Raw genomic sequence first — 25,938 nt, 5'->3', positions numbered from 1 at the left:
ATTAAAATGGCTCGCAAAGGCAGCTATCTTAGTACTTGCCTATTAACTTATGAGAGAATATCTTTCAGGGATGATGTTTGTATGTGTGGTGTTTGCAGATGATTTTTGTTGCTTTCATTTGTCAGCACCTTACATTATTCAGGGGAGCAATTTACTGCAGAATGTGAACTGGTTGGGGTGATCTTTGCCTCCATATCAAATTTTCTGGTTCTTTTCCAGGAAAGCTGTCTCTAGATGAGGTGAAATAAGCTACCTCAGGTGAAGATTTTGTGTTTTGGGTTTCTTGATGTCTTGGGGTCGATGCCTAGCAAAAACTTTAGCTACCCTCTTCCTTGGGTAGCTGCAGTCAGCAAACAAAAGTAAAGGAAATTCAGGAAAGCAAAGCCATTGCAGAGTGGCTTAATCAAAAATCCTGTCTAGCTTCTTTTGTACAAGCCAAAGAAAACTCATATGATTAATCCTCTTTGAACCTTCAGCCAAGGTAGACTTAAAATATTTTTCCTGGAAGACTGGATTTTTGGTAGCCATCACTTTTTCTAGAAGGGTATCTGAATTGCTAACACGGTCATTCAATCCTCCATATTTGATTTTTCATAAAGATAGTGACCTTGCATACCGATCCTTTTTTTTTTTTTTTACCCAAAGTTGACTCTGAAAACAGCATCAGTCGGGTCATCAACTTACCAGTTTTCTTCCCCAGTTTCCAAAACAAAGGTGAATATACTCTTTATATTGTAGATGTTCATTTTTATCTAGATAGAACAAAATCTTTCCAAAAAGCTGACCAGCTATTTGCTTCTCAAATGTTAGAATGGAAAGGCCAGTGTCCAATATCATTTTGGCTAAATGGATTACAGATTGCAGATTGCATATCTCATGTATATTCGTCCAAAGGTATTCCTCTACCTAAGAATGTCAAAGCTCATTCTACTAGATATATGTCTGTCTCAAGCCTTCAGAGTTTCAATTGAGGACATTTTGTGCGGCTGTTACTTGGTCTTACTCCCATACCTTTTGTTGCACATTACAAACTGGATATTGTTTCTAGAAACAGAGCTGTCTTTGGTTCCGCAGTGCTCTGGAATATCCTTCCATGAGGGCCAAATGAGGTTACTCTAGCAGGGGACTCTGTCCCACAGGTTGAGGAATGAATGAAAATTACATCATCCGATAAAGAAGTTATATATTCACTGTAACATTCCACCTGCGTTGTCAATTTTTGTTCTCCCTCAACCTTCCCCTTCCCTTGTGCGTAACTGTGAAAGACTTGACAGATTTGTCTGTAGGAATTCAGTTCATCTTTCAGTCCCTGAATTTTTTTCATCTGTTTCTAATCTGTATATAAAGATAGACATTCTACCCTGTGTTAGCAGCAAACTCGATCTGAGGGTAATGTGAGGGAATGAGGGATTATGGGTAAGGGAGGAGCTAAAAGATCTGATCCTAGGGCCATAGAAAGCGGCCAAGTCCGATCCGAGGTTCAGATCCAAACCCCACAGGTTGATGAAGAATGAGAATGGACAACTCTGATGGAATGTTATGGTGAGTACATAATTTTTTTTTTTTTTTTTAAGCTAGACTTCAACCCTAATACATCAAGGGCATTTATAGGGTGTTATTCATGCTTGTAATCTGTATTGGTAAATTAAGACCACCGGGGCGCAAAAGGCTTCCAGTGGTTCACACCTAGGACCCGACAAGCCCATGAATATAATGGATATGTGTAATTTTTGATATTGAGATACAAATCCTATCAAAGATGTTTCCACCTGGCAGATTCTACTACATATATATTTGATTTTAACCAGATCATTTGTGTTTTGCTAGACTTGTTCAACTAAAGTTAGCCAGGGTTTTGATTAAGCTCTTCTACAAGGGCTTTGCTTTCCTGAATATTCCTTGACTTTTGTTTTGAGAATTTCTTCATGATCAAGGCTAGAGGGGGATTACAAAGACCAGTGCTGTGGCAACTGTAATGCAGACTTTGAACAGCGTGCAGTGGTGAGGCAAGAGCAGAGTGATAGGGCAAAACTTGTGGTTTATTTGCAAGTCATATTCATCCTCACCTTTGGTTATTAGATTTGGGCAATGACTGAAAGAATAAGATTGTGAAAACAAATGGTAGAAATGAGGTACCTTTGCAGGGTAGCTAACATTACTTTCCTTGATAGAGTTAGGAGCTTAGCAGTGTGGATGGATTTTGGAGTGTATCCATTGCTATTTATCAGGAGGCATCAGTTGAGGTGGTTTAGATGCCTTGTGCGATTGCCCATTGACACCTTTCATGGTAGGTGTATGAAGCACAGCCTTTTGGCCAAGCCTTAAAGTAGACAAGGATACATTACAGGGACTATTGTCTTTCAAGCTGCATCAGTGTGCCTGAGGTCGTCCTTCCATATCACTGTCACAGTATTCTTTAAGGAGGGCATCTCTTGCCAAGGATAGCCCAATGTCCGGGCAGTATACCAAAGCCTTTAGAGCTTGTAGGCACATTTACGTCACACATATTGCTCCCCACGTAAAGCATAGTGCCTGTCTGTCAGACATTTTTCCGTAAGACCCTACATAGTCACTTGTCTTCCTTATCCATATACCTTAAGAACCAATGACTTAAACTGTTGGCTCAGGATACTATGGTGGAAGCCCTCTGTCCGTATTATCAGCCTTCTGCCAACTGGAAGTTTTAAAAGATTAGACTTGATCCAGTTGCTATCCATCCCCAGATGTCTCTATAAAAGCTAGTGAAAGCCCTTAAGACTGTCCTGTGTTTGGCTCTAATTCCTCTGCCATGGCCTCCTAAGAGCCTGACATGGATCTGAATTCTTGTACATCCTCTGAGGTTTTTCCATCGTTTGTTCTGGATGTTGAGGGGGAACATCAGCTGATTATTTCTGAAGGACCAAGGGGGATTGTTCAGATTTTAGTGATGGAAAGAGATTCTTTCTGTGATTATCGAATCCCGCCAAGTGGTTGAACTGTTGAGTGTCTTTAGAGTGGACTCCCCATTCAAGAAATAGCAGAAAACTAAACGTATTGCCCTTGAAGTTAAAGATCCCCAGTGTGAATGCCAAGATTTTACTCAGGGTCTCTGTTCATTGCTTTGATCGCCTTGAAGCCTCCTCAGGGGTATCACTCGCAAGTTTTTGCTTCCTTTCATCTCACAGGTTTGAATTTGGCTATTTCCGAACAAAACCCCCTCATCCTGGATTCCTAAGGCCTTTTTTTTGTTTGTTTTCATGGCAAATGTCTTTCTTAATCTGTAAAGGCACATTCTAATAGGGAGGTTGCCTCATGTGGTACCTTTATCAAAGATTTGGACACCTTTTCCATCACTGAGGCTGCTACTTGGTCCTCTGTACATACTTTCACTAAACATTATAAATTGGATATTATTGCCAGGACTATTCTGCATGGGTTTGTAGAGGACTCTTCTGTGCCCTTCCTCTTTTCATCCACCTTCTTGGCTCTTGTACTCTCCCTTCTGTAAATAATACTCTAGCAATGATATGGAAGGACATAGAATAGTTGTGTGAAATCTTACCGTAACAGTAGATGTCCTTTTCTTTATTGTTGCATTTTTGTGTGCCATCCTCCTTCCCCCACTTTTCTAGCTCTTGCCTCTGTGCTTTTGTTGCTCTCCTGACCAGTGGGGCATTGTTTCCTTTTCCTTCTGTCCTTTTTCTTTCTGGAGATAAATGATGTAATGCTGTGCATGTCATTCATCATGGATGAGTCTTGGACCTGTGCCAGCAACTGATAGATCCAGAGCTCAAGCTCCTTCCCTTCCCATACCCCTTGGTGATCTGCAACCTCCAGATCTCGTTTGCCACTAAATTCTTAGGACATGAGCCAGGCTCGAGCTTCCTCAATATAAAGATAAGTGACTTATTTTTCTTTTTTTTCTATCCTTTGGTGAGCGATAGTAACTCCTTAGTTTCTGTTATAGTTTACCTCCCCTCCCATAGCTACTTTGTCAGTTTAGGGTGATTTCTTTATTCCCTATCCATTACCTTGGTTTTCTTCCCACCCTTTCCGCTTCCTTTAGTTTAAAAAGAAAACTTTTTTCTTTCTCTTGTTTCTTTGTGTGTGTGTGTGTGTGTGTGTGTGTGTGTGTGTGTGTGTGTGTGTGTGTGTGTGTGTGTGTGTGTGTGTGTGTGTGTGTGTGTGAGATGTCTGATGAACTTTCAGGTTTTAGAAAGTGCTCCTCCTGTGGTTGGAAAATGTCTCATTCCGACTCACACAAGTAGTGTGTCTACTGCTTGAGAGAGCCTCACCTGGAGGTTGAATGCAACATTTCTGCTGCGTTCAACCCCAAGGCTGTTATTGGAGCACAGGAATAAATTGTTACTGAAAGGGTTGGCGATGCCCTGACTTTGGACTGTTCCACCAGGTCAACTCAGGATCCAAAGAAGAGGCCTCTCCCTCCCCCAAGAGGTGTCCTCCTTTTGCCAAGAAGCCTAGACTCTCGGTTCACAGATTCTCAAATCTGAGTCCAGCCTCTATGGCTTTGGATCTGGGCTTTTCCACTCTGAGAGCATCGGATCAGTCTCCCGGATCTGATGTCTCGGCGCCTTGGAGGCCTTTGGATCAAACTGGATGCAAGCCATCACTGGATCCATCCCATTTGTCTGATCCATCTGGTGCACTGCCCAAGGAGTTTGATCCTCCCAGGACTTCTGATCCAATTGTTCTGTCGGATCTGATTGTCCTTGACAGTTCACCATTTAGGTCTAGGAATTCTGATCTGATGCATCGGAGTTGGTCCCCCTCCCGGGATTGTTGGGCATTGACATCCAAGGGAGGATCTCCAGCTAAGTCAGGTCATTCTTCAGCATCTTCCAGATCCTTCAGAAGCTTGCTACCCTCAGATATGGCCAGGATAATGTTTACTCAAAGCCCAAATTAAGTTGGGCTTGTTGTCCCCATCTCAGATGCCCGGGGACCTTCCCCATCCACAGTACTCTACTCTCCTCTCCTCTTCCGATCCAAATGGGTTTGGAGCATCAAGATCAGAGTAGTCCTTGTGAGAGTTAACTCTGTCCAGTATCCCTCTCTTCTCGACACCATCAGAGTCCCTGGCGGTCTGTGTTCCACTGCCCTTGGAACATGCTGCACCTCGGCCCCGTGAAATTGGTGCTAGCTCCCTGGAAGTGGGGTCAGGCCCAGAATTTTTGGACTGTTCTTGCCGATGTCGTCATAGGGGCTTTGGTGCTATGTCGGAGTCTTTTCTCCCCCGTGCGGCTGCTGGGGAGGAGAGGGGGGAGAAGAAGCATTAGAGAGGACCTTCTCCAGTCTGGCAGTAGCTTCTCCTTGTCTGGGTCCTCCCCAGCCTCTCTTGGTTTGGGTGCTGTGGCTTCATCATCCTTCTAGGGTCAGCTCTCCCGTGAGCACCTTCAGGTGGACACTGCCTCACTTGGGGTTCCTGTTACTTCCAAATCCTCCCCTGTGCCCACTGTGGAGGAACCCCCAAGGAAAAGAACATGTAAGAGGAGACACCTGGACTCCACCAGAGAGTCCCTCACGCAAGACAAGGATTTTGAAGGGGAGACTGGTCCCCCAGACTACCATCCGATTGGGTGTCCTTTGGGGACATCCTCAAAATTAAGGAAAGAGGCTGTTGGTCTTCCCAAACCCTGTCTTTGGAGAAATCCCTGTTCTTGAAGGCATTCGGGATGGGCCCCTTTTCTACCTTGGCCCTCACCCCACCTCCACTGCCGATGAACTTGTAAAACCTATTGCCGGCAGGGCTTGGAAGTGGAACCGGTGGCCAAGAAAGCTGAGAGATTCCTCAGTTCTCCCAAGGATAAGGCCTTTTGGAGCAATGGCGTCCTCGTCATTGCCATTGTGGTGACCGCTGCTACTAAGAAGCAACTGGCAGAACAGAGCTCCTCGGTACATTCCCCAAACAGGCAGTCTCCGCTGATTGACTACTTTGGAAAGCATGTGTTTGCCTCTGCTACATTTGGACTTAAAGCAGCCAATTATATGGCACACTTTACCCAGCTTCAGAGGGATTTGGTGTCTGAACTCACCACTTCCCTTAGAGTTGGTGCCCCTGGAGAGTCTTAAACTCGTTTCTCCTAAGTTGTCTGCTCTGACTTCCTTAGCTAATGCTTTAATGAAGTTGATCTCTAATGCAGCAGAGGCCACCTCTTGAGCGACGGGCACCTGCATTGCCAGTCAATAGCATGCCTGGCTTCAACTTTGCAGATTTGCAGAACCCTTTATGGCATCTTTTACTAGCACCCATTTTGACAGTTCCACGTTATTTGGACCGTCTGTCAAGGAAACCTTAACCCGCAGTGAGCAGGGGGGGGCTACTGTCCATGGTAGGAATCGAGTTTTCTACTCCCCAGCGTTCCTTTTCCAAGTTTCTGAAGGGATTAAGAAGCTTTGGTTCTGCAGGACTTCGTCTTCCTACCAGGATGTTCCCCAGGAATCCTGTTCTGCAAGCCAGGGCAAGGGATTCATTGGTAGATGCTGCCCTAGAGGTAGAGGGGGTCCCCGCAGAATAGGGGCTCTTAAAAACTCTTCTCAGAGAAGTCCTTTCAGCAGACCTGAGTGCTGTCTGACTGTCCTGCCCTGGAGGCAGTCGGGGGATGATTCTTCCTTTACCCAGTAGCCTCGACCAGTCTCACCTCCGGTCAGTGGTTGTTAAAAATGAATCTGATGATGTAAATCTTCATTCATTCCTTACTGTTACGACTTCGGTTCCATCCTCGGAACCGACACGGCCGTTACCAAGCTCGTGCCAGCCAAAAACTCTCAGCTAAGTCCTACCCACAATGCCCCTTTCATATTCTCTTCAGATATCATATGCCACATTCCTCATCAGACGTGCCAGCTCTTTCTCTCAAGCTAAGTGTAGTATCTTTTTTGGTTTATCTATATAATTACCTTCAAGTCCGTTTTTTCTTAAGTCTTTCTCTTAGACTTTAAATTTATATACTTTTTTACCAAACACTTACCCTCTACCTTCGGTAGTTCTTTTCGTACCATCGTTGGTACTGTCCCTCTCCCCTACCTTTGGTAGGCCCTTTCCCTTACCACTTGTGGTATTTCTTAGTACCATTGTTGGTACTCTTTCCTTCAATCTGTTTGATTAAAAAAATAAATAAATCCTCTTCTCCTTTACTATAACTTTGCTGTTGTTTCTTGTTAGTTATACTTGTGATTTTGGTACTTTAGTGTTTTTGTGTATGTTTCATGATGTCTGATAAAGCAAAACTAGGTTTTAAACAGTGTGATAAGTGCAGGCGTAAAATGCCCAACTCAGACGGTCACATCCGATGTGTTTATTGCTTAGGTGTTGACCATATTAATGCGTTTTGTGATATTTGCTCTGCTTTCAGCAACCGTACATTAGCTGAATGCAAGAACAAACTAATCTTGAAGGGTATGTTGAAAACACCCTTCTCAGAGGCTCTTTTTGGGACGGAGGTCCCACCACCTCCTAATCCAAAGGATGCCAAAAAACATGAAGAAAAACATAAAGAAAAACAGTCACTCGGTACCGACATCTCCGTCCTCTACGGAACCGAGTCGAAACCAGACTTCTTCTGCGCCATTGGTGCAGACAGCTTTGGCACCGGCGTCTCTGCCTTCTTCCTTGGTGCCGACCTTGATCATAACACAGACTACTACTCCTGTACCAGCATCAGTGTCATCCCCAGCCATGGTACCAATGTCTTACTCTGCTCCACCTATGATGACACGTGCAGTCCCAAAGGTTGAGCACCTTCCCAGAACAAGGTATTCCCCATCTTATGACCTTTTTTGGGGCAGCAGTTTAGCTCATTTATCGAAAGACCCGAGTCTCCTTCGGCAGCGTCCATCAGATTCATAGGTTGCTACTAGGCTATGGGCCCTAGGGCCTATACAAGCCTAGCCAAACAATTCCCCATATATTTCTTCCCACAATATTTACTTCCCTGGACCCCTGTCTAGCAGGGCGACTGCCGTGATCCCCGGGGTGAATTTCCTATCTCCCATCGAATCATCAAGGTTCCTTTTGAAGAGGGTCAAGGAGATCCACCAGGTGTCTCTCGGAACAACATGCAGTAAGGGTTGTGGACCAGCTTTTGGCAGCTAGAGGTTTACCGACCCCGACTAGGTCTTCCCTCCCTCTTGGTATGGAAGCTTTCCCAGCATATTCACCTGTTTATCCTCCTCTGACCTCCTCCCAGGTTTCGGAGATTTCAGTACCGATGTCCATCCCAGTGCACTCTCTCGGCCTCAACAATGGAGGCTTCCCTGTCGGCTCCAATCACTCTTGGTGCAACGGCTCCTTTGGAACTGCCGGACCCTCGGAGCAGTGATTGGGCTGTTGCCACCGTGACTCCTAGTTAGGCGCCTTTTTTTTTTTTTTTTTCACTATGGTGCCATCTACGGTCCTGGCTCAGGCAGCTACCGGCCCTCTCGGAGCTCCTCGCCTGGAGGTGGGCTCGTCGGGGTGGGGTGTGACCCCAATTCTAGGCTCCCATCTGTTTTCCAGCAGGCCTGCTTTCCAAGTGATGGAGAGGGTCCTCGCTTCTACAGGCTCTCAGTTGGCACCATTGGCATCGGAACCAGAACCTCCCTCTAGCATGCAGCTGTCCCAACCCCCTACTCTGAGATCTCTGGCACGGGAGCCACAAGACCTTCCCTTGAAGAGAACCCTTTCTTCGGAATCGTCCTCAGAAGACCCCACTGGGGAGCCACCCCAGAAGAAACTTTGCAAGAGGAAGCATCTCTATTCCCCTGAGGAATCCATCAATGAAGACACCGATTACGATGAGGAAGAAGGGTCCCTATGGTCTCCCCCGGAAGACATCTGATTAGGAGACATTCTCGAGATCCTCAAACAGAGGGGAGATTTGAAGTCTTCCAACCCTTTGGAGGAATCTTTGTTCTTGCAGGCCTTTTTTGCCAGACCATCTACTTCCTGGGTGACCTCACCTGCAGATGAGCTCATTAGGCTTATTGTGCAGCTTGCCTGGAAGGCCCTGGACAACATAGAACCTGTCTCCCGGAGTACCAATAAAATTTTGTCCACACCTGAAGACCAACCTAACTGGTCCAAACAGGTAGTAGTAGATTCCATGGTCATGGTGGTAGACACTAAGATGGAAATGGCAGAAGGTAGTTCCACTGTTCATCTCCCAAACAGAGAGTCTCGGGCTTTGGACAGACTGGGGAAGCGGACCTTTGCTTCAGCGACCGTTGCCATTTGGTCGCTGAATTACCTGGCACACTTTACCTGCCTCCAGAGAGTCCTCATTTCAGAAATGTCTGCCTCTTTGGCAGGGGTACTGCCTGAAGTTGCGTGATATTGTTGCCTCACAGCTAGCTACCCTAGAATCCATCTCAAACTCCTCGATGCGCTTGATTTCTCACACTTCCGACAAGGCAGCTCAAGCAGCCGCATTGGGCATCGTCATGAGAAGGCATGCTTGGATGCGTTTGAGTGATTTCGCGGACCTTTTCAAATCTTCCTTTGTCAATGCGCTTGCTGACGATTCTTCCCTCTTTGGTCCAAAAGTGAGAGACACTCATGCAGTGAGAAAGACGGAAAGACCTTGTCTGCCCATGGGCATACATTTTTTCCACCCCCTAGAGATCCTACTCCAGGAATCCGAGGGGAGGAAAATTGTGGTTCAAGAAGTCCTAGGGATCTTTTTGTGACACTTGTGACGAGTGTTCCCTCCTGGGGCTGAGGAGGCAACTCATCTGGAAGACATCCTTTCGGGGCAGAGGGGGGTCCATGCAACCAGGGCGCCAAGGATTTGTTTGCTGGCCCACCCTTCCAGCACTCCTGAGCAGCGGCCCGATTGCTTTCCTTTGGAAGCAGTCGGGAGATGATTCTCTCTGCACCAGCAAGCCTGGCAACTCGTAACGGATTAATGGGTGCAGAGAATAATATCCAGAGGCTGTCCTATCCCATTTGATCTCACTCCCAGACCTGACAAACAAATCCCCGATGGTCCATCCGGTCAGAGGGATGCTCCAGCCTTGGAGATCGAAAAGCTGCTAAGAAAAAGTGTCATCCAACCAGTCCCACCAGGCCAAATAGGATCCAGTTTTTACTTTAGATTCTTTTTAGTGCCAAAAAAGACAGGGGACTGGGGACCGATACTGGATCTCAGCGTACTAAAGAAATTCATCAAACCTCAAAAATTCCGGAAGGTCACGGTACAGTCCATTCTCCTCTTTTTGGGGAAGGATAACTGGATGTGCTCTATAGATCTTCAGGATACGTATTACCACATAAAGATGGACAAACGCTCCCGGATATTTCTTCGCTTCTGGCTGGGAGCCAATCACTACCAGTTCAGGGTACTGCCCTTTGGTCTCTCGACAGTCCCCAGAGTGTTTACCAAATGTATGGAAGTCGTAGTAGCTCATCTTCATCTACAAGGATTCCAGGAGTTTCCATATCTAGACGATTGTTCCTGGTCGTGCTGGTGAGGAGCCATTCTCATTTTCAATCTCTTATACTCAAGGCCTTGCTCTTTGCCTAGGTATCACCATCAGTATGGAGAAGTCAAACATGTCTCCATCAAGAACACTGGAATTCATTAGAGCGATCTTCGACACAATGTCCTGTCAAGCTTCACTTCCTCCTCATAGGCTTTCAAAAATAAGAAACCAGATTCAAGTCCTTCCACAGATATTTGTACCAGCACACATTGTACTACAACTATTAGGCTGTATGGCAGCAACCATTACCCTAGTACCCCTGGCGAGGTTGTACATGAGACTATTACAGTGGCAACTTTCATCACAATGGTCGATCTTAACCCACCCACTTGACCACATGATATGCCTTACAAACCTTTGCAAGAAAGAAATGTTATGGTGGATGAATCCAGAAACAAATCTTTGATGTTGGCCATTCTGTCTCCCCCAGCCCAGGGCCACAGTGACCACGGACGCTTCCCTGTTAGGGTGGGGTGGGGGGGTTTCCAGGGAAGGACGGTCCAAGGCACTTGGTCCCCATAGAGGCCAGTTTGCACATAATGTCCTGGAATTGAGGGCAGTTCTCTTAGTGTTGCAAGCATTCCTCACTTCCCTTCCTTCTGGGACCATTGCAATTCAATCGGACATGTCATTTGTCTGATACATCAACAAACAAGGTGGAACCAGGTCTTACCCCCTGTGTCAGGAAGCCATGAGAATATGGCATTGGGCGACTGCTTCCATCCATCCGCTTTCTCATAACAACACACATTCCTGGGAGCTCCAATCTCATTGCAGACAATCTGAACAGGAACATATTGATGCCTCACAAGTGGTCCCTCGATCTGATTATAGTGGCTCAAATCTTCTGTCACTGGGTCAGGCCTTGCTGCCACCTGTTTATTTCACCCCTAAACAACAAATTCAGAAACTACTTTGCCCTGATTCCCCCTCAGGGGAGAGTCACCGAGGGATGCTCTGACGCACGATTGGACCCCGGGTCTGCTGTAAGCCTTTCCCCTCATCCCAAAATTTCTACAGAAATCTCAAAGGTTGAGAACCAAAGTGATCCTCATTGCTCCTTATTGACCTATCAAGTCTGGTTTCCTTTCCTATGGCCTCACCTGATCCACAGCCCATGGATCCTGGATCAATCTCAAGGACTGCTGACTCACCTTCAGGGATTGATTCACCCCAATCTCCACAGCCTCAAGCTCACAGCTTGGTTTCTCCACTTCCGATGATTGCCAGATTACCTGATATTTCATCCCCTGTTCGCGAGATCCTCTTGGCTTCGCACAAACCATCCACCAGAAAAATTTATTTCGGTAAGTGGACTAGGTTCTCTTTATGGGCCAAAGAACAAAACACGGATCCTTTCTCCATACTGACTCAGAAGATCCTAGAATATCTCACTACCCTGTTACACGCTGGAGCTTCAGCATTGATGATTGCAGTACATTAAGCAGCTATTGCAATTTTTCACAGTGGAATTGACAATTCATCAGTTAGGTCACAGACTGTGCAAAACCTTCATGAAAGGAGTTTTACATATTAAACCTCCTGTCAAGCTCCCTACAGAGCCATAGGACTTGACGTTGGTGCGTCAGTCATTAACAAGTCCTCCTTTCGAGCCTTCTAATTCAGGCGATATAAAATTTTTGTCCTGGAAAACCCTACTTGTAGTAGCCCTTACCTCAGCGAGAAGAGTTTGAGTTGCAGGCCCTGAGTGTCAAGAGGGAATACATGCATTTAGTCGAAGACACCAACACCAAACGTTACATTCTCCAAACCAAAATGTCAAATCTCATATTGGCGAATGGTCGGAATGTCTGCCATAACACCAAATTTGACATTTCCAATCACTCAACCACCAAACTAAGCGCTACCATGGGTCAAGAAGAGGGGGATATTGCCTGGCTGACGTTCGGTGTTCATGGATTCGGAGATTGAAAATTCGACATTGTAAAAACTTGGGTCACTACCTTCGACATTTAGGACGTTGGACAACTAACGTGGGATTAAATCCATGTATTCCGTCGAGACCGTATTTGATTTTTCAGAAGTATAGAGTTTCTCTCCGTACTAATCCCTCCTTTTTGCCCAAGGTCTTTTCTGTTTTTTCCATCAACCAATCTATTTACCTACCCGTTTTCTTTCCCCATCATTCCAGTATAGGGGAATACCTTCTACATACCCTTGATGTTCAAAGGCAACTTTGTTTTTACTTGGACATAACAAAATCTCTTAGGAAAACCAATCAACTGTTTGTAGCATTTGCAGGACGCAGGAAGGGTAAGTCGGTTTTCAAAATGACCTTATTTTCGTGGCTCAGAAATGCCATTACTTTCATTTACTAATGGAACAAAATATCCTTGCCTTCCAAAATAAAGGCTCACTCAACTAGATCGATGGCAACCTCAGTGGTCTTTCACTCCAGAGCCTCTATGGACGATATCTGCACAGCAGCCACTTGGGCAAGTCCACATACCTTTATCACGCATTATAAATTGGATTTTGCCTCCACGGGAAGAGCATCCTTTTGTTCTGTGGTGCTCAGGAATATCCATCCTTAGGGCCACTCAGGACTAGAAGTAGCTGGGGACTCTGTCCTAACAGTAAGGAATGAATGAAGATTTACACCAAAAGACAAAGAAATTAAGTCTTACCATAATGTTCCATCTGTGTTCTAGATCTTCATTCATTCATTACTTCGCACCCTCCTTCCCCCTGCCTGGCTCCTGGTGGACTTTTGGATTACCTTATTACTTAGGGTATCTGCTCAGACAGACCCTCCTATTATTATTATTAACCTCCTTATGGTACAAGGGCTGGCAGACTCGATCTGAAGAGACTGTGAGAGGGGTATTGTGGGTAGGACTTAGCTGAGAGTTTTTGGCTGGCGCCGAGCTTGTTAACGGCCGTGTCGGTTCTGAGGAAGGAACCGAAGTCCTAACAATAATGAATGAATGAAGATCTACAACACAGATGGAACGTTATGGTAAGGCATAACTCCTTTTTCCTGAGGGTACTTCATTCCCTTTTCCCAGCTCCCCCTGTTTCTAAACTCTCTTCCGGACGTTCCACCCCGCCAAAGGGAGTTGGCCTATCTAGAAGTCCCAAGATCTTCTTTGAAAAAGAGCCATTCAGGAGGTCCCTTCAGGGCAGTGAATGTCCATAACTTACACTCACTTCTTTTTGGTGACAAAAAAGACAGAGGACCTGCATCTGCTTTTGGACCTCAGCAAACTAAACCTGTCAATCAAGAAGTCCAAGTTCTGTATGGTCACTGTCCAGTCCATTCTCCCTCTGTTGCGATAGGACGATTGGATGTGCTCAGTTTATCTCAAGGATGTATACTGTCTTATCAAGCTTGACAGATGCTCCAGGAGACATCTGCGCTTTCGATTAGGGGCCAATCACTACCAGTTTAGAGCCCTACCATTTGGACTCACCACACTCCCCCGAGTGTTTACCAAATGAATGGCAGTGGTGGCAGCTCATCTCCTGCTGCAAGGATTCCGGGTCTTCCTGTACCTGGACAATTGGCTCTTTATGGCTCCCATGAGGAATCTTTTAACGGCCACCAGTTATACCCTCAACCTTTTTCAGCATCTAGGCATCACAGTCAATTTGCCCAAGTGCTCTAAATAAAAATTCTGCAAAAGCAGCAGAGACCTCCAAAGCAGACATCCAAGCAAACCCCCACCCCCCAACACAAACCATGAAACACATACTTCACAAAACCAGTGTGACATGCAATCACAGCCCTTAAGGCAAAATAACATACCCAACACACTAGTAATAGGTGACTTTATAGTCAGGCACACTGACGTCCCACTCACTAGGCTGAAGGAGAAGGTTACTGTTAGCTGCCTGTTGGATGCCAGGATCCGCCACATAACACAAGCACTCTGGCCACGCCAGAACAAGTACAAATACAACTCTGTCATTGTCCATGTTGGTGTGAATGACCTGAGCCGTATCTCCCTGGACTACATGAAGAGACATGGAAGAGCTCTCTGATTACGTAGCCCAGGCCGGTATGACCCTGACCCTGAGTAACATCCTGCCCTCACCAAGAATGATACCATTGTATAAAGAAAAAATTATCAATTTCAACAATTGGCTACATTTCTGGTGTCATTCAAAGGGGATCCAGTCTCTGTCCTGGGATGACATGCTCGACAAGCCACGCTGCTTCACTAGAAATGGCTTGCAACTGTGTCACCCTTAGGCTTTTGAATACTGGCCAATACTCTTGCCACCCCCATAGTGCCTTTTTTAGGCAAGGCTCAAAAGATAAACCCATCGTCGTAAATAGCACAAGTAACAAAAAACCTGAGGGTAATGCTACTCGATGCCTGAAGTCTAAACCTCAAGATGCATGCACTCGAGGCACTCCTCAGTATGGAGAAAATTGATATATGTGCAGTAACAGAAACCTGGTTCAAGGCTCCAGAGAGCACCCCAGTACTACCAAAATACAAAATGCGGGGGCGTATCCATATTTATTAAGAATACTCGCACCTCCAGGTTAATGACACAGCACGATGCTTCAGAGATCAATCACGTGCAACCAACAACAGGCAGAACTGCAGTTCAAATTGTAGCTTGCTACAGATCACCCACCATGTCCCAGGACCTCCATTCCACTTTAGTGGAAACACTGGGAAACATAAAGGTCCTACCAAACACCCTAATATTGGGTGATTTAAATTACCCAAACATTAACTGGGAGAACTACTGAAGTACTAACTCACTAGCCCAACATTTCCTAGAATTTATAAACTCTAACACCCTGGATCAACTGGTCAACACTCCCACCAGAGGTTACAATATATTGGAACTGGTCACCAACAAGGGCGACTGGTGTTCCACACCAGAGGTCAACCCCTCGCTGGTTAGATCTGACCATAAACAAATTACTCTGGATATCCACATTCCGCCCCCACCCCCGGACAAGGAAACTACCATGAAAAACTTTTCAAAAGCAAACGTTACGTTACTTAAGACTGAGGTGGAAAGCTTCAAAGCCCTCTTGCTAAAGTATAACGTTGTCCAAGCTGCAAAATCATTTATTAATGCATTCTACGGGCACCTGCAAGAATACATGGATCATGCATTTCCAAGCAAAACCAAGACTCACTCCTCCAAGAAAAGGAAACCAGTCTGGTGGACCCCTGCCATAAGCAAGCTATACAATAGTAGGAGGAAACTAGTACAGAAAAGAGTAAAATCCCAAGAAGGGGAAGACATCCCGGATCAGTATCAGCAAGAAACTACGATCCCTCATAAAGTCATCCAAGGTGAGCTTAGAAAGAAAAATTGCCAAGGACTCCAAAGATAACCACAAGGCATTCTTTAGCTATGTCAAGAATCTAAGTGGCAATGCTCAGATCTGCTCGGAGTTGGTGCAGAATGGCACAAAATACACTGAACCGACCAAAATCACCATCATTCTGACAGACAGGATCAGTGCAAACTTCATCCCCCCTCACCCCCAAAAGGGCCCATAACCCTACCAGAAGAATGTATAGCCCCTGAAATCAGACACTCTGGTTAAAACAGCCCTCTCCAAAGCCAAAAACACAGCATCAATGGGACCAGACAGTGTCCCTGGCTGCATCCTACACGAGCTTAAAGATGAACTAAACACACTGTTCAAACTCAGCCTCTCCACAGGCTACGTACCCATAGAGTGGCGCACAGCAATGGTTATTCCGCTCCACAAAGGTGGAGCCGCAACAGACCCCGGAAACTATCGCCCTCTAAGCCTGACTAGCCTGGTCTGCATGGCTATGGAGTGCATCATCATGTAACTCAAAACCCACTCTACTAACAACTGGCTGTGCACATGCGACTCCCCAGGCTAAGCCATTACAGTGCAGTTTTGCAAGGATTCTGCCAAAGATCACCTATAAGTTTCAAACCTTCAAAGACCTATTCTTACTATAAATTTCTAACTTCTGAATACTTACTCTTACCAAACATTCTATTTTGATAGTTTTGATTTAAATGTCTATGTAGAAATGTTGAAGTTTTATTCTGATGCTATTGATTTTTTTATGTCTATGCAGAGATGTTAAATACGTTTTTTAAATGTTTAATTGCATGCCTTAAGAACTACAGTTATGTATTTTACAACATGTATTGTAACATTGTATTAAGTGGAGCTTTTCTCTCCGGGCCTCCGCTGAAAATGGACCTGTGTCCAGTTGGACTTTCCCGGTCTTCAAATGTAAAATAAAATAAACTCCTTAACAGAGACATTGGGAACCTCCAAATACTGGACCCTACCCAGTTCGCCTTTAAGGGCAGATCATGCCTTCTAAACCTGGTGGACTTCTTTGAGACAGTTACCAAGGCTATAGACGAGGGAACGGTGGTACACACAGCCTACCTAGACCTCGCAAAGGCCTTCGACACCATTCCCCATTCTGGTTTTATAGACAATCCAACTGGCTCACGGACAGAACCCTCATGGTGAGAGTTGTGGGAGCTAGGTCTGACTCAAAACCGGTTACAAGTGGCGTCCCCCAGGGCTTAGTCCTAGGACCCCTCCTGTTTGGCATATACTTCAGAGGTACAGGCAATCACAGGACTATGGGTGACAAAGTTCGCAGATGACTGCAAACTAGGGGCTATAATTGACTCTGGCTGACAGACATCCTGCAAAAGGGTCTCACTGAGACGGATACCTGGTGTCAAAATCATGGTCTCAGTGCCAGAAAGTGCATAGTCATCCCCTTTGGAAAAAACGAAGTACCCACAAGCTATACCACATAGGTGGTAGTCCCCTAAATACGGAAGACGTAATAAGGGATCTGGGGACCCAAGTAGATAGTAATCTCTCCTTTGATAATCACATTACCAACGTGGTTAGAAAATCCTTCTGTGTGGCCCACCTAATCACAAAAGGGTTTGCATCCAGATCAAAAAAGGTCATTGTGCCCTTCTACTCGTCAGCTCCATCACAGTATAATGCCCCATTTGGGATGTACCTTACAAGACACCTGCAATAGCTGGAAAGACAACAGATGTACCTCACCAAGAGGATCACTGGCCTCAAACAGATGCTCTATGCAGCTCGACTGAAGAAACTCCAGCTGTACTCAGTTGCATACTGCCTGCTCAGAGGTGATCTCTGCCTGACATACAAGGCCATATCCAACCCGGAATTGATGTACATGCTCCCAACCATATCCCCTCGAGCCACACGCCCTAGGGATCTAAACCTCACAACAGTAATAGGACTTGCTGGAGGGATAGATTCCTGTCCCAGAGACTTCCCATGATTTGGAACAAGATTCCAGTCTACATTAGGCAGAGCTCCTCGCTAACCCTCTTCAACAGAAACCTTGAGTGGATGGGAAACAAAGTTTACCCCGGGGATCACTTCAGTGGCTCTGCTGGACAGAGTCACAGGGAACTAATCTAAGGGGTGGCGAAAGCCAACGCATTCTGGCTAGGCTTATAAATACCTTTGTGCAGATAGCCTAGTACCTACCTGTGAACCCAAGTCCAGTCTTTATCCATGCCAAAACTTAGAGTTTATTGGAGTCCAATTGGAAACATTGTCAGAGACTGCAGCACTACCCTTACGTTGGGTCAAGCTCATTTGAGATAGATATCTCGCTTGTTAGATCTGGAGTGCCCGTCAGTTCATTTGATTCTTCAAGCGTTGGGTTCGAAAACGACTGCCGTCCAGTTAGTGCCAGTTGCCAAGTATCACATGCAGGTGCTTCTGTGGACCCAGGTAGTCCAGTGGTCTGCTCAGGTTCATCACATGTCCATGACCATCAGGATGACTCAGGTGTGCAGAAATCATCTTGCTTGGTGGCTTCAGTCTCAGGACCTAATTCTAGGCAGGCCATTTTGTCTTCCCCTCCCAAGGCCACTGTGGCCACGGACACCTCCCTCTTGGGGTGGGGCATTTCCAGGGCAGGAGAGTTGAAGGCACGTGGTCCCACACAGAGACCAAACTACACATAAATGGCCTGGAGATGAGAGCAATCCTCCTAACATTGCAAGCCTTTCGGAAGTGCCTCCCTTTTGGGAGCATAGCAATTGAAATGGACTACATGGTTGTGGTCTGGTATATCAACAAGCAAGGGGAAACATGGTCTTATTCCCTGTGCAGAGAGGCCATGAGAGTGTGGGAATGGACAATGTCTTCCAGGCTGTTTCTTCTTGCAACTCATATTCCTAGCAGTTCCAGCATGCTGGCTGACAAAAGTCAGCATGTCTGTCTTGAGTCCCCACAAGTGGTCCCTGAATCCATCAGTGTCGAGTCAGATATTCGATCGTTGGGGTCAGCCATGCTGCGATCTCTTTGCCTTCCCAGTCAACCAGAAATGCAGCAACTATTTTATCCTGATCCCCCCCAGCAGGGGAGTCGAGCAAGGATGCTCTGATTCACGATTGGCTACCAGGACTCCTGTGTGTATACCTTCCTACTTTTCAAATTCCCAAGGTCTTACAGAAAGCTCTCTGCCTGAAGACCCCTCTCATCCTTTTTGCCCCCTTCTGGCTTCGTCAGGCGTGGTTCTCACTTCTATGGTCTCATCTGAGATGTACTCCCAGGATGTTGGATCCCATTACGGATCTCATCTCCTATCCCTGGAGGTTTCCACTTCCCAACCTCCGGGCTCTTCGTCTAACCACTTGGCATCTCAGAAGCCATTTACGAATGTGTATTCCAGTAAATAGAAAATATTTTCTGTTTGTGCCAGGCAAGTGTAATTTGGATCCTTTTTCGGCCCTGATTCCTGATATTTTGCTGCTGTTGTGTTCTCTTTTTCTAGAAGCGGCTAGTTTCTCTACGATTAAGCTCCAGTTGGTTGCCATTTCTAATTTCCATCTGAATGATGAAACCTACCTTTTCTTCTAAAGTGTGCAAAGGCTTTCTGAAAGGGTTTTTTCTTCTTAGACTGCTGATCAGAGATTCCTTCCCCACCATGGATTTGACCTTGGTGTTGCAGTCCTTGACACAAAAGCCCTTTGAACCGGTTGCATCTTGTGATATTAAGTTTCTGTCTTGGAAGGTAACATTTTTAGTGGCCATTACTTCTACCAAGAGAGCTTCAGAACTGCAGGCTCTAAGCATTAAACCTGCATTTATGGTCTTTCACAAGGACAAGGTATCCCTGAGGACAAATCCTTTGTTTATTCCGAAGGTGGCTTTGGAAGCTAACCTCAACCAATCAGTACAGCTACCGGTTTTCTTCCCTAATTACTCTAATAAAGGAGAGTATATCTTACATTGCTTAGACGTTCACAGGCAATTATGTTTCTGTCTGGAAGAGGACTGAGGAATTTCAGAAGTTGGACTAGCTCTTCATGGCCTTTCTCAAAATAGAAAAGGTCTGGCAGTTTCTAAGGTAGCTATTTCCAGACAGATTGCTAGCTGTATTTCCTACATTTATGATGGCAGGCATGTGGAGCTAGCCAGACCAGTTAAGGCCCACTCTACTAGGTCTGTGGATATGTCTTTGTCTTCTTGGCTAAACTTTCCTTGGATAAGATTTATGCTGCAGCTTGTTGGTCTAATACCCACACTTTTGTTTTGCACTATAAGTTGGACTTGATGTGTAGGAATAGGTCGTCCTTTGGTTCCTCTGTGCCCTGGCAAATGTCCTTCAAGGATGCATCTGCAGTCATCACATATGGGTTGTCCTGCCTCAGGCAACCCTTCGGTCGGCCGGATTCCAAAGTCTGGGTCCGGTGTCGGCTGATGTCGCCCTTTCCCTGACGTCAGAGCGCCTGGGGTATAAAACAGTCAGCCGACACCATCTTCCCCAGTCTTTTTTGCCGCGTGGTGCCCGAAGCAGAAGCAGTTCGCAAGTGCCGGTCGGCCAGCTCCTGTAATTCAGCTACCGAAGACTTCAAAAAGCTAAGTACCCCGTTGGGGACACTCTCTTGCCTCAGCCGATGTCAGATAAAGTTAATAATTGTTTAACTTGTGGGAAACAAATACCTCATAAGGATTTCCACTCTTACTGCCTCCCCTGCCTAGGCCCAGACCACGACATCTCGGCCTGTTCAGCCTGTGCTTCCTTCAACAGACGCACTCTTAGACGTCGGGCGGAGTTTGCAGAGGAATTTTTTGGGGCTAGTTTTTTGTACAAAATGCCGTCGGAGACTCCGACTTCACATTTAATTAAGAAACGGAAGGACAAGGACCGTCACACTCGGGCCGCGGTTTCAGCTGAAACCACGGCCAGGCCTACTGCGAGTGTCTCGGTCTCGGCTGAAACAGAGTCCTTGGTACTTCCAACCACCGAAACCGCTCAGCCTACTACCTCGGTCCCGGAGGCCCCAGCTGAGTCTGTTATTGAATTTCCAACAGAAACTGGTGTCCTGGAACCTTCCGACACCATACCTTTAGACAAAACTCCACCAGCACGTGGTGCAGCCAGGCCTCCTGCATCCATGTCCATTAAGGTTTTCCCTAGGGCTAAAGCTTCTAAACTCTCCAAAGCTTTGCCTCCCAAGGTTATCCCTCAGGGACCCACTACAGGTTCACAGATTCTAAGCTTAGCAGAGGACCTTATCTCCTTAATTAGGGGCTCTCAACCTCATCCGGACAGGGGCTCTCAACCTCCTCCAGACAAAAGGCCCAGGGTTGAGCCCTCTGATCCCCACTCCTCAGATGAGGCCTCTGATGGCTCTACTCTCTCGGACCACCAGGAGGAGGCTTTTTCGGCCTACGAGGATTCTGATGCAGAGGAATCTATTCCCTCGGCCTCCCCTCCTGAAGAGTTTTCCTTTGGGGAGACACTTCACACTATGAGAGAGCATTTCCAATGGCAGGGTCAGGAATTCTCTGATTCCAGGAAGAGATTAAGGACCTTCTTGCATTTGCCTCAGCATAGACCTTTGGCTATTCCTCCTGTTTTAAATGTCATTGATGATGTGTACTCTGAGTCAAGCACAACCCCTGATTCTCTTCCTCCGGCTCCTGTCAAACCCGATAGGTACTACAGGGTCCCGGACTCACATCTTCACCTTTACAAGGCCCACTCTGCTGATCCAAAAACTATTTCCCAGGGCCCTAAAGGGGTTGCAGCTGCCACTGCTAAAAATCCTCTCCCCTTTGAAAGGGAGTCTAGAGCTTTAGAGAGATGGGGTAAAAAAGTGTATACTTCTGCTACTCTTTCTATGAGGGCATTAAATTGTCAATTTCATATGTTACAGTACCAAGAGTATTTGTTAAATGAATTGCATAAAAAACTGTCTTCACCTGAACCCCTAGATCGCAGATCACTTCAGGATCTGGTATACAACTCCCAACAGGTTAGCAACCATTTCTTGCAATGTGGTTATGATGCATTGGAAGCTTCATGTAGGTCAGCTATGACTGGCGCAGTCATACGCAGGCATGCTTGGCTGAAGGAACAATCTCTGCCAGACCATGTCAAAGCAAAGCTGCTGGATACTCCACTGGAAAAGCAAAAGTTATTTGGCTCCACGGCTCAGGAGGTCCTAAAGAAAGTTGAAGAAAAGGCAAAATCTGTACAAACAGTCAAAGATTTTCTGCAAGTCCAACCACCAAGATTCAGCAGGAATTGGCCTTCCAAAAATTGGTCCTTTCCAGACACAGAGAGGTTTCAGAGAGGCAAGAACAGGCGTGCCAGAGGTAGAGGGCAAGCTAGAGGCTCCTACAGAGGACGTCAATGGCAGCCTCCCAACCAGAGAGGTAATGCAGGACCTACAACTGCTGCACAAGGACAGGCTCAATGACTTTACTTTGACACCGCCAACCAGGGCTCAATTGGAAGCACCCTTGGGCGGAAAGCTTTCTTTATTCTCAGAAAATTGGCACAGTATTACAAGGGACAAATGAACACTACAAATAATAGACAAAGGATACAGGTTCCATTTTCACACATTACCAAAAAGAAAAGGCATGCCAGACCTGCCACTGAATCAAAGGGCAGAGGCTTTGAAACAAATCTCCGGCTTAATGCAAATGAAAGCTATAGAAAAGGTTCCTCTCAGAACAAGGCCAAGGATTTTATTCCAGACTATTCTTTGTTCCAAGAAAAGAAAAGCAATGGAGGCCTATTCCCGACTTGTCCGCACTGAATACTTATCTCATTGTGCCAAAGTTCAAAATGCTGACTCTACAGCAGCTCCTTCCCATGCTGGGCAAGGGGTCTTTGCTGGTAACTCTAGACCTCAAGGAGGCATACCTGCATGTCCCTATCAGACAAAGTTACAGAAGACACCTCAGATTTCTTGCAGGTTCAGAGCATTATCAATTCTCAGCATTGCCCTTTGGCTTATCTACTGCACCCAGAGTATTCATGAAATGCCTGGCATCAGTAATTGCACACTGCAGACTTCAGGGGATTCAAATATACCCATATCTGGACGACTGCCTAATACAAGCTGACAGCCAACAAACTTTGGTAAAACACTTGAATTATGCCATCCACCTACTTCAGGCCTTGGGATATACAGTTAACATTCACAAATCAAGACCTGTTCCATCCCATAGAATAACCTTTCTGGGTGCAAATCTAGATACAACCACCCAAATGGCTTTCCTCACAGAAGAAAAACAAAGTCAACTACCAGATTACTTCAAAAATCTGACAAGACAAACTCAGCTGACTGCAAAGAAAATCCTGCAGGCCCTGGGTTACATGGCTTCTTGCATCCTTCTGATTCCACAAGCAAGGCTACATATGAGGAAACTACAATGGTACCTAATGAGTTTATGGACTCAGCACAGTCACAGCTTGGAAACTTTGATACCACTCATTCCATGCCTTCAAAAGGAATTTTTGTGGTGGGCTCAAGCAAGCCAGTCAAACAGGGGTCTGCCCTTCAGCAAACCAATAGCCAACCAAACCATTACAACGGACGCTTCAGACCACGGATGGGGAGCGCACATGGAGGGCAGATGCATTCAAGGTCTATGGTCACAAAGAGAGCTACGCATGCACATAAACCAAAAGGAACTGCTGGCAGTGATACATGCAGTCGAAGCCTTCAAACCCTTTCTGCATCAAGGCCACCTACTAATAAGGACAGACAACACCACAGTTATGTGGTACATAAACAAGCAAGGAGGCACCCATTCCTGACCTCTTTGCAGACTGGCAATGAATCTATGGGAACTTTCCTTGAAACTCAACATAGAGCTGCAATCTCAATTTGTGCCAGGGAAAGACAATATAATGGCGGACAGCTTAAGCAGAAATATCATGGATGCACACGAACGGATGCTGCACCCAGACATCTTTCTACAGATAACACAATCATGGGGAAGGCCGGACATAGATCTTTTTGCCTCCCCCCACAATCATCAGCTGAAGAAATTCTGCTCAAGGACATACCACCCACAAGCATGGAAAGTGGACGCCCTCTCTTTCAGCTGGAGAACTCTAACAGTGTATGCATTTCCACCTCTCCCATTAATGACCTAGGTCTTACTGAAGATCAGGACAGAGCAGCCAAAAGTGATTCTCATAGCTCCGGACTGGCCAAGACAGCACTGGTACCCACTGTTAAAGAGCATGTCATGCACAAAACCATGGCCTCTTCCTCAATGGCCACTTCTCCTGACACAGCACAATTACAAAACTCTGCATTCCTACCTGAAAACCTTGCAACTAACAGCCTGGAAAATACCTTGACTCCTCCTCAGGATAGGCTATCCCAGAGAGTGAAGGATATTATCATGGAAGCTCACCGGCCTTCCACAAGAAAGGCACATTCAGCAAAATGGAAAAGATTTCACACTTGGAACACCACAAAGGGCCTAGATGCGACAGTGATGAACATGGCACGTATCCTGGAATACTTAGCAGAAATGTTCCACAATGGTCTGTCTTACTCTTCCAATAAAATTCATGCTTTAGCAATTTCAGCAGAAAACAATACTGATCCACCTGTCTTCTCACATCCTCTCCTAAGGCAGTTTCTAAGAGGAATTAAAAACATCAAGCCTCCAAAGACACCACCACTGCCTACTTGGGACCTTAACTTCGTGTTGGAAAAACTAACTCTGCCTCCCTTTGAACCAGCAGCATCTGCAGAACTACAGTTCCTGTCTTGGAAGACTGCCTTCCTTCTGGCCATAACCTCAGCAAGAAGAGTATGAGTTACAGGCCCTCATGGCAGTACAGCCATTTATTATTTTTCATCAGGACAGAGTCTCATTGAGAACCAATCCTACATTTATGCCAAAGGTGGTATCCAGGGTCTCATTAAACCAAGCTATTCATTTGCCTACCTTCTTTCCGAATCCACAAAACAAAGGGGAGAAACTTCTGCACACCCTGGACATACACAGACTGTTGCGCTACTACTTGGACAGAACTAAAAGTTACAGAAAAACTGACCAGCTGTTGGTAGCATATGCTGCTGGTGCACAAGGAAAAGCAATTTCCAAACAGACAATCTCAAAATGGATAGGGAATTGCATTTGTTTTTGTTACTCCTTTCATGGAAAAACTGTGCCAGCTAACATTAGGCCTCATTCCACAAGAGCCACAGCCTTCTTAAGAGGGGTGGCTACCAAGGACATTTTAGAAGCTGCTACATGGAGCTCCGTGCATACATTTTCCAAGCATTACAACTTACCTTTATATTCCAGATCCAGAGCAGGCTTTGCTACGGCAGTCCTGCAGGGCATTTTAGCTACACCATCCTATACATAGATCCTCCACCCCCAGATTGGCTATGGTATTCTGCCCATATGTGATGACTGCAGATGCATCCTTGAAGGACATAGTACAGTTTTGTACCTACCATAAATGTAGATGTCCGATAGGTATGCATCTGCAGTCAGGTTTTCCCTCCCTCCTTCCCTCTGTGGTATTTCTTGGGTAATACTCCTCTTATAGCTAGCTGGGGTTATCTATTATGGTGTATTTGTTTTTTATTACTGTGCATGTTTGGAATATTTTGCATTTCTCCAAATTTAGCCTTCCTTAGAGGGCACCTGGCATCTGGGGCAAGAAAAACTGAGGAAGATGGCATCGGCTGACTCTTTTATACCCCAGGCGCTCTGACGTCAGGGAAAGGGCGACATCAGCCGACGCCGGACCCAGACTTTGGAATCCGGCCGACAGAAGGGCTACCTGAGGCAGGACAACCCATATGTGATGACTGCAGATGCATACCTATCTGACATCTACATTTATGGTAGGTACAAAACTGTACTTTTCCTTCCATGAGGCCACCCAGGGTTCATAGTAGCTGGGGACTGTGACCCATCCGTGATGAATAATGACACGGATAGCATCAGATAAAGAGTTATATACTTACCGTAACAGGGAATTTGTGCTATCCAGTGTCATTATTCATCACATTCCCACCCTCCTTCCTCCTTCCTTCTGGGGATCCGGTAGAGCTGGAGTGGTGTTTTTTCCTTGGGGATATTTGTCTCCTGTGCAGACGGTGCTGCTTTTTCATTTGTTCAGCAAATTCGATTGAGGGCTGCAGGTCAGCAGGGGATTATGGGAAGGGGAGGAGCTTGAGTTC

General features: G+C 46.0%; 1 protein-coding gene across 1 annotated transcript in view; it reads left to right on the top strand.

Annotated features, from left to right (window-relative positions):
* DDB1 (damage specific DNA binding protein 1) overlaps positions 1–25,938 on the top strand; it is a 2,836,764-nt gene that overhangs the window by 493,012 nt on the left and 2,317,814 nt on the right. The gene's annotated exons all lie outside the window — the stretch shown is intronic.

The sequence above is a fragment of the Protopterus annectens genome, chromosome 17.part0 (assembly GCF_019279795.1).
Source record: "Protopterus annectens isolate FY-2018-M chromosome 17.part0, PAN1.0, whole genome shotgun sequence".
NCBI lineage: Eukaryota > Metazoa > Chordata > Ceratodontiformes > Protopteridae > Protopterus > Protopterus annectens.
Note: the sequence above shows the minus strand (reverse complement) of the source record. Positions and strands in the feature narration are given on the sequence as shown.